The sequence below is a fragment of the Mirounga leonina genome, unplaced genomic scaffold (assembly GCF_011800145.1).
Source record: "Mirounga leonina isolate KUSES-001 unplaced genomic scaffold, KU_Mleo_1.0 Mir_95, whole genome shotgun sequence".
NCBI lineage: Eukaryota > Metazoa > Chordata > Mammalia > Carnivora > Phocidae > Mirounga > Mirounga leonina.
In genome coordinates this window covers 12,736,712-12,743,083 of record NW_023270865.1, presented here as the reverse complement: position 1 = coordinate 12,743,083, position 6,372 = coordinate 12,736,712, and the positions used below count along the sequence as shown (strand labels likewise).

The window sequence follows — 6,372 nt, the reverse complement described above, 5'->3', positions numbered from 1 at the left end:
AGGAAAAAGAGATATGGATGTTCAGATTTTTTAAGAAATTCCGGGAAGCAAAGTATAAAAGAACAAAATGTTTTATATATGGAGGAAGGGTAAAGTTTTGCAGGATCTCATAATTTAGGCTAAATGGCTTCCCAACCTTTTGAAAAGGTGGATAGGAAGAAAAGTATTTAATCACCTAAGGCTTCATGGAGAAGTTAAAGATATATGGGGAAGTCTTATTAAGTAAAAAAAGAAAAGAAAAGAAAAGAAAAAAGACATTATTGGTAATTTAAAAAGACTAGAAATTATCTAAAATTAAAATTTAGAGGGAAGAGGGTAAATATATGTGGCAAAAAAAACAGAAGACTACTATAAGGCAGAGTGGTTGAAGCATTTTAGAAATATTTCTATTAAGATAAGAAAAAAAAAAGAAAAACCTCCAGAGAAAAGCAAATATGTTAATAAATGAGACAAAATTCTCTGACTTTTGCAGATGGCTTGAAGAAATCAATAATTCAAGGTTTTACATATATATATAAAAACCCCTTGAGTAGGTTGCCACTAAAGGAATTATTGTTACCAACGTTACCATCTCAAATGAGCCATCTGTAGGGTCAATGAGGAGCCACCCCAAGTGGTCTTTCCCTAAAATAATTCAAGATGCTGTACAGTAAATAAGCACTGAGAAATTGTAATATTCTGTGATGGGTTGAATTGTGTCCCCTAAAGAAATATGTTGAAGTCCTAAGCCCTGGTACCTATGGATGCAACCCTGTTGGAAATAGGATTTTTGTAGATGTAATTGAGTTAGGATGAAGGCATAGGGTGGGTCTTTAGTCCAGTATGACTGGTGTCCCTTTGAGTAGAGGGAAATTTGGGCCAGGCACAGATACCCAGTGGGACATGTGAGGACAGAGGCAGAGACTGGAGTCATGCAGTTGCAAGTCAAGGAATGACGAGGATGGTAGAAGCTTATTATAGAACAGAGGGATTGACCCTGACTCTTAGAACTGAGAGAGAGTACATTTTTATTGTTATAAGCCACCCAATTGGTGATCCTTTGTTATGGCAGCCCTAGGAAAGGAACACAAGTTCCCTCTTCTTTCTCTTGTCCTTCATGACAGTGAAGTACAGAAGGAGAGGTCCATCGTGGGTACAGACAATCAGGGAGTGCATTCTTTACAGAAAACTTGTAAATAATAATACAGTTCAACTAATAGTTGGACTGCTCGTTGTTATCACCATGGCTCACCAATTTCAAACCATTTCAGTGACCATCAATTAGTCCTTCCCCCCAATGTGGGGTTGGTGTAAGATCTAAGCATTTACTGCAATTATTGTTGAATTTTAATAATACATATTAAGCTTCCAATTAGCACACTTAAATTCTGTATCTTTTAATGAAAAATGTTTTCTACACAGAAGTTAAGTTGGAGAATTCACAGTTACACAGCCTGCATCAGAGGCAGACTCTGCTACTCACACTCCTTTCATAGTAGAGCTTTGGAATTGCTTGAGCTCTGTGTTTATGTCTTCCACACCTCGATACTAGATATTCCTGTGTTTAAAGAGCAGATTCAAAGTAAACAGTGAGAGCACTCTGCCTCCCTAATGGGGCCACTTGGAGTTTTTATTTGTGTGTAAGTTTTTTTGACAGAAAAATTGAAAAGCTGCTAGAAAGGAAAGCAAAGACATGGATGGTATTGTGGTTTCTAGAATTTATTCTGAATAGGATTTTTATGATTCTTGACCGAACTTATTCTTGTGTTTAAGACTTTTTCTAACTACCTGTAGATCTGTGGCTTAATGTGAAAGAAACTAGTCTAAAATAAAATAAATAAAAAGTGTGATTCAATCCACTGTGATTGAGACTGGGTGGACAAATCTCATTATGTTGTGTATTGAACATGAATATATGAAGATCCATGTTGATGAAATCATTGGCAAATTTGCAAAGACTTGAAAATAGAAACTATTACACTATTATCCATTACTATAATAAATTAATATTTATGCATCAATCTTCTGATCTTTTTAAATATATATATTTTCTGTAATAAAGTTTACTAATCCACTACGTATTACTTTCCTACCATAAACTGGGAGGCTTAAACAACAGCAATTTATTTTCTCATAGTTCTGGGGGCCAGAAAACTGAAATTAAGGTGTTGGCAGGCTTGGTTCTTTTTGGAGGCTCTGAGGCAGAATCTGTTTGATGCGTCTCTCCCAGACTCTTGTGGCTGTGGGCACTCTCCCATCTCTGCTTCTGCCTTCTCAAAAGGTTTCCCCCGTGTCTGTGTTTTTCTTCTCTTTTTCTTCTTTTTTTTTCTTTAGTTCAATTTTTTATTGATAATCTTGGAACAAATACATTAACAATTTCTTAGAGTTATAAACCATTTTACAATTTTGAGGGAATTTTCACATATGCCAATTAAACCCTCACAACATCCCTGTGAGGTAGGCAGGGTTGGTGTTATTTTCCTATTACTGAGAACTAGGCTCAGAGGTGAAGTAAGGTCACATAGTTGGTAAATGATGGAGCCAGGACTAGAACCTAGGCTTTTTGACATGCTGCTTCCCTGAGAACATTCAAGTAATGATATCCTATGCTATCTAATGAACATTTTTCTCCTATGATGATCAGATCTGTTTTTATAAGTTTGATACTACCTTTTTCCTAATATTCAAAAACAAACTGTGATGAGACATGTCTTCTCTGTCACTGGACTCTTTCTCTTCAGTGTATCAAGCACCATCCTAACATGAAAGTTTCTTGTGTAGTAAGTTTTGAGGATCCTTGGCTCTAAGTTCTAAATTATGATATGAAAATTTATTTTAGAAAATTCTGCAAAATTCCTATATTGAATATGTCAAACTTACTTAAAAACAACAAGGCTATTTATATTTTTGAAAGCTTTGCAATCTTTCCCACCAAGATGTTTAAACGTGTATAAATGGAAAACAGGGGAAAGTGTTTAGCAACATTACTGGGAAACCTATGCACAGTACACGTACGTGCAGGTCACATTATACCGACTTGTTTTTGTTGTTGGCCTTCTAGAGGAAGAAAAACCATTATAGAATTTCCAAGTCTGATCCCATCTCATATATGATATCCAGCAGGGTTCAAGCAGTAGTGATCATAGCATATATGTATGTGGTAGAAAGGAAAAAAAACACTTGCTCTTCAGTGGTTTTTGCCTAGGTCCAGTGTAAATATACTTATCAAGGCAGATCTTAAGCTACAGCATCTTTGTTAAATGCAGAAATGTGAAATATTGTGGCGCTATGGACTTGGAATACAAGATAAACCGTAACTGACCTCAAACTACATGTTAAAAGCAGAGTAAAGCTCAGCATGAAAGGCAATGGATAAAACTCAAGTGCTCTGGTATAGAGAGAAAAACAGCAAAGCAAACTTTCAGGCATGTAAAGCAGGTTTTAAAAGCAGGAAAATGACACTGTATTATCAGGAATTACATGTTTTTGAACTCGAGTTTTGGCCTTCTAAGAGTATTGGGAGAAACTTAAGCCTATGGGGAAGAGGTAGTACAGAAAATGAATGGGATCTAGAAATGGGGTTGAGGACATGGGAGGTTAGGGAACACCAAGAAACAAATACACTCCAAGTGAATTTAGAATCCCTTTAAATCCATCCTTTCCAAAAAATACTTCCTAAAGTTAGAGATTTGGTCAAAAAAGTTGGTGAAAACAAAAATTATGACTATTTTACCTCATAAAAGAAAGTAGTATTTAAATGTAGATTAGAAATTATGCTATTAAAGATTAGTCCACTGATCAGGCTGTAGAAACTGAAACTTAAGTGCTGCTGTCAGTGATACATGGCAGAAAACTGCTTCCAAATATAAAATTGTCATGGTAGAATTCAACATTAATCAAAATATTCAGAAACAAATACTTTTTTACTTGAAGCCTAATGAAGAAACATTGGTATGCTTACCTAAGATACCTGTTTTAAGAAAAAAAGAAATTAACAATTTAAGCTAATGTGAAAAATACTGCAGCTACATTTAAGTTTTCTAAGATAAAACTTGAGAAGATAGAGAATATTCTAGTTCAGTATAATGGACTCCAAACCAACTACAAGTTTGAAATACATCTTGATTGTATTCCTTACATAGTATCATTATCATCATCTTCGTGTTTTCTCTTCAATGGGTTCGATTCATTGGCCATGTTCTGTGATGAAACCATGTTGGTGGTAATAAGAATAGTTTTTGGTCCAATTATTGAAGGATTAATCAGAACATTTTGAACTGCAGTTGTTGCAGGAACTGATTTGACAGGTGGGGACTGAGAAGGTGGAATCTGCACCGTAAATCTTTGGCTTGTCACCAACACTGGAAGTACAACTTTATTTGGGACAGACGTTTGTGGGGTTGCTGCAGTAGGAGTGGAAGGTCGCTACCAACAGCACCAACACTTAACTGTGGTACTACTCTTCCTTGGTTAGGTCCCTTTTTAATTAAGGACTTCAGCCTATAGTTTGGAGCTGTTAAGCAGTATCTTTCAGGTGGCAGTCTGGGTCCTGCATATGGCTTAATCAGTGGTAAAGGGGTTTGATTTTTCTGCCTTGCAATATCCAGTAAAAAATTTCTTGGAGGAGGAGAAGTAAAAGATTGATCAGCGCGACACTGGATTGCCAGTCTCACATCATCTGCACCAACATTAGGTTTCTTAGCATGGCTTGAATAAATTTTTGCATCATCCATAATTGTAGTCACACATCGGAAAGCAAATTCCAACATTTGATTTATAACCCTTGGTTCATACTCCGTAATTCCCATATCCTTCAGGATTTGTGCCATCACCAAGGCATCTCTCAGAGCATTCTTGGGAGGTGCCATCTTGCCAGACTCCATGTTATCCTGCTGCTCGTCACCCGGGGAGAGAGCCTCTTTTTATTCTTTTTAAATATTTTATTTATTTATTTGAGAGAGAGAGAGAGCGTGCTCATGTGCACATGAGCCGGGGAGAGGGGGCGAGGAGGAGAGAGAGAAGCAGACTCCCCACTGAGCAGAGAGCCTGATGTGGGGCTCAATCCTAGGACCCTTGAGATCATGACCTGAGCCGAAGGCAGATGCTTAACCAACTGAGCCACCCAGGTACCCTTCTCCTCCTCTTATAAGGGCTCTTATCATTGGATATACAGATCACCCAGTTAATCTTGAGATCCTCTACTTAATTACATCTTCAAAGACCCTGGTACCAGGGGTTAGGACATGGACATATCTTTGGGGGAACCACAATTCAACCCAATACAGGGACCTTTTTTCTTATTTTGTACTGCAATATTTATTTTATCTTTTAATCTTTTAAATTTTTTGGCATGATGTTATATGCAAAGCTTCATAAGAAAATTTTTACTGTCTCTGTTTCTTTTTGTGGCCACTGTTACTATTAATTCAACTTTATGAGTATTAGTAAAAGTACTGAAAATGATTGATTTATGGAGGAAAGTGGAACTAAAAATGATCCACTCCAAGTGTCAAATAGCTAGATATGGATTGCTTCTGGGCTGAGTTTTCAAAGGAACACAACAGAAAGCAGATTAGAGGCTGGAGAGAGAAAAGTGGGAGAAGAATCTGAGAACTCATCAGGATGGTGAAGACTCAGTAGAGGCTGGAAAAGAGAAAAGTGGGAGAAGAATCTGAGAACTCATCAGGATGGTGATCTCATCGTGTAGAGCCTAACAGCATGAGCTTCGGAGTTTGACAATCAGGATTCATCACCCCAACCTGTTGCCCTTACAATGATATTTGACCTTAGTGTGACTTCACCAAGTACAGGAACTTTTCAGAAGAGGATGCAGGAAGGGAAACTCATGATCAGTTTTCAGTTGATGGGCATGGAAGGGTGCAAACGGAGGAACCGGTGGGCCCTGCAGAGCTGGCAAGGATGAAGCAGACCCAGGCAGCTCAGGCAGAAGGACAGTGGGGGAGTGGCTCTGGACACATAGACGATAACACGCGGGCACGAGGACTGGGAGAGAAGGAGCCAGCCAAGATGTGCTTACTTCAGTGTCCATTCTTTCATCTGTAATGGAAAAATGGAAGATGAAAGAAGGCGAATGAGCTACCCAATTAGTAGGCCATGACATACCAGTGCTAAATGGGCCTTTAGAAAAGAAATCATCCAAGCTCCTTCATTTTCAAAGAGAAATGTGAAGTCCACAGAGGTCGAATGTATTATCTGAGACAGCTCATTATGTTGGTGTGGAAGTCACCATTCTACAGTGCAGGAAAAGTATGCATAGCTCCTGTAGTAAGCTGTCATCACCTGCCACAGAGACTCCTTTGAACGCTCTCCTATGTGTTTATACAGAATAACTGGTGCCAAGCAAATACACCTATGCAAGTCTTGCAATGATAG

At 38.0% G+C, this 6,372-nt stretch overlaps 1 pseudogene; it reads right to left on the bottom strand.

Moving 5' to 3' along the window:
• Nucleotides 1-4,113: 4,113 nt before the first annotated feature.
• On the bottom strand, nucleotides 4,114-4,879 carry LOC118006191 (annotated as a pseudogene).
• Between the last annotated feature and the right edge of the window lie 1,493 nt (nucleotides 4,880-6,372).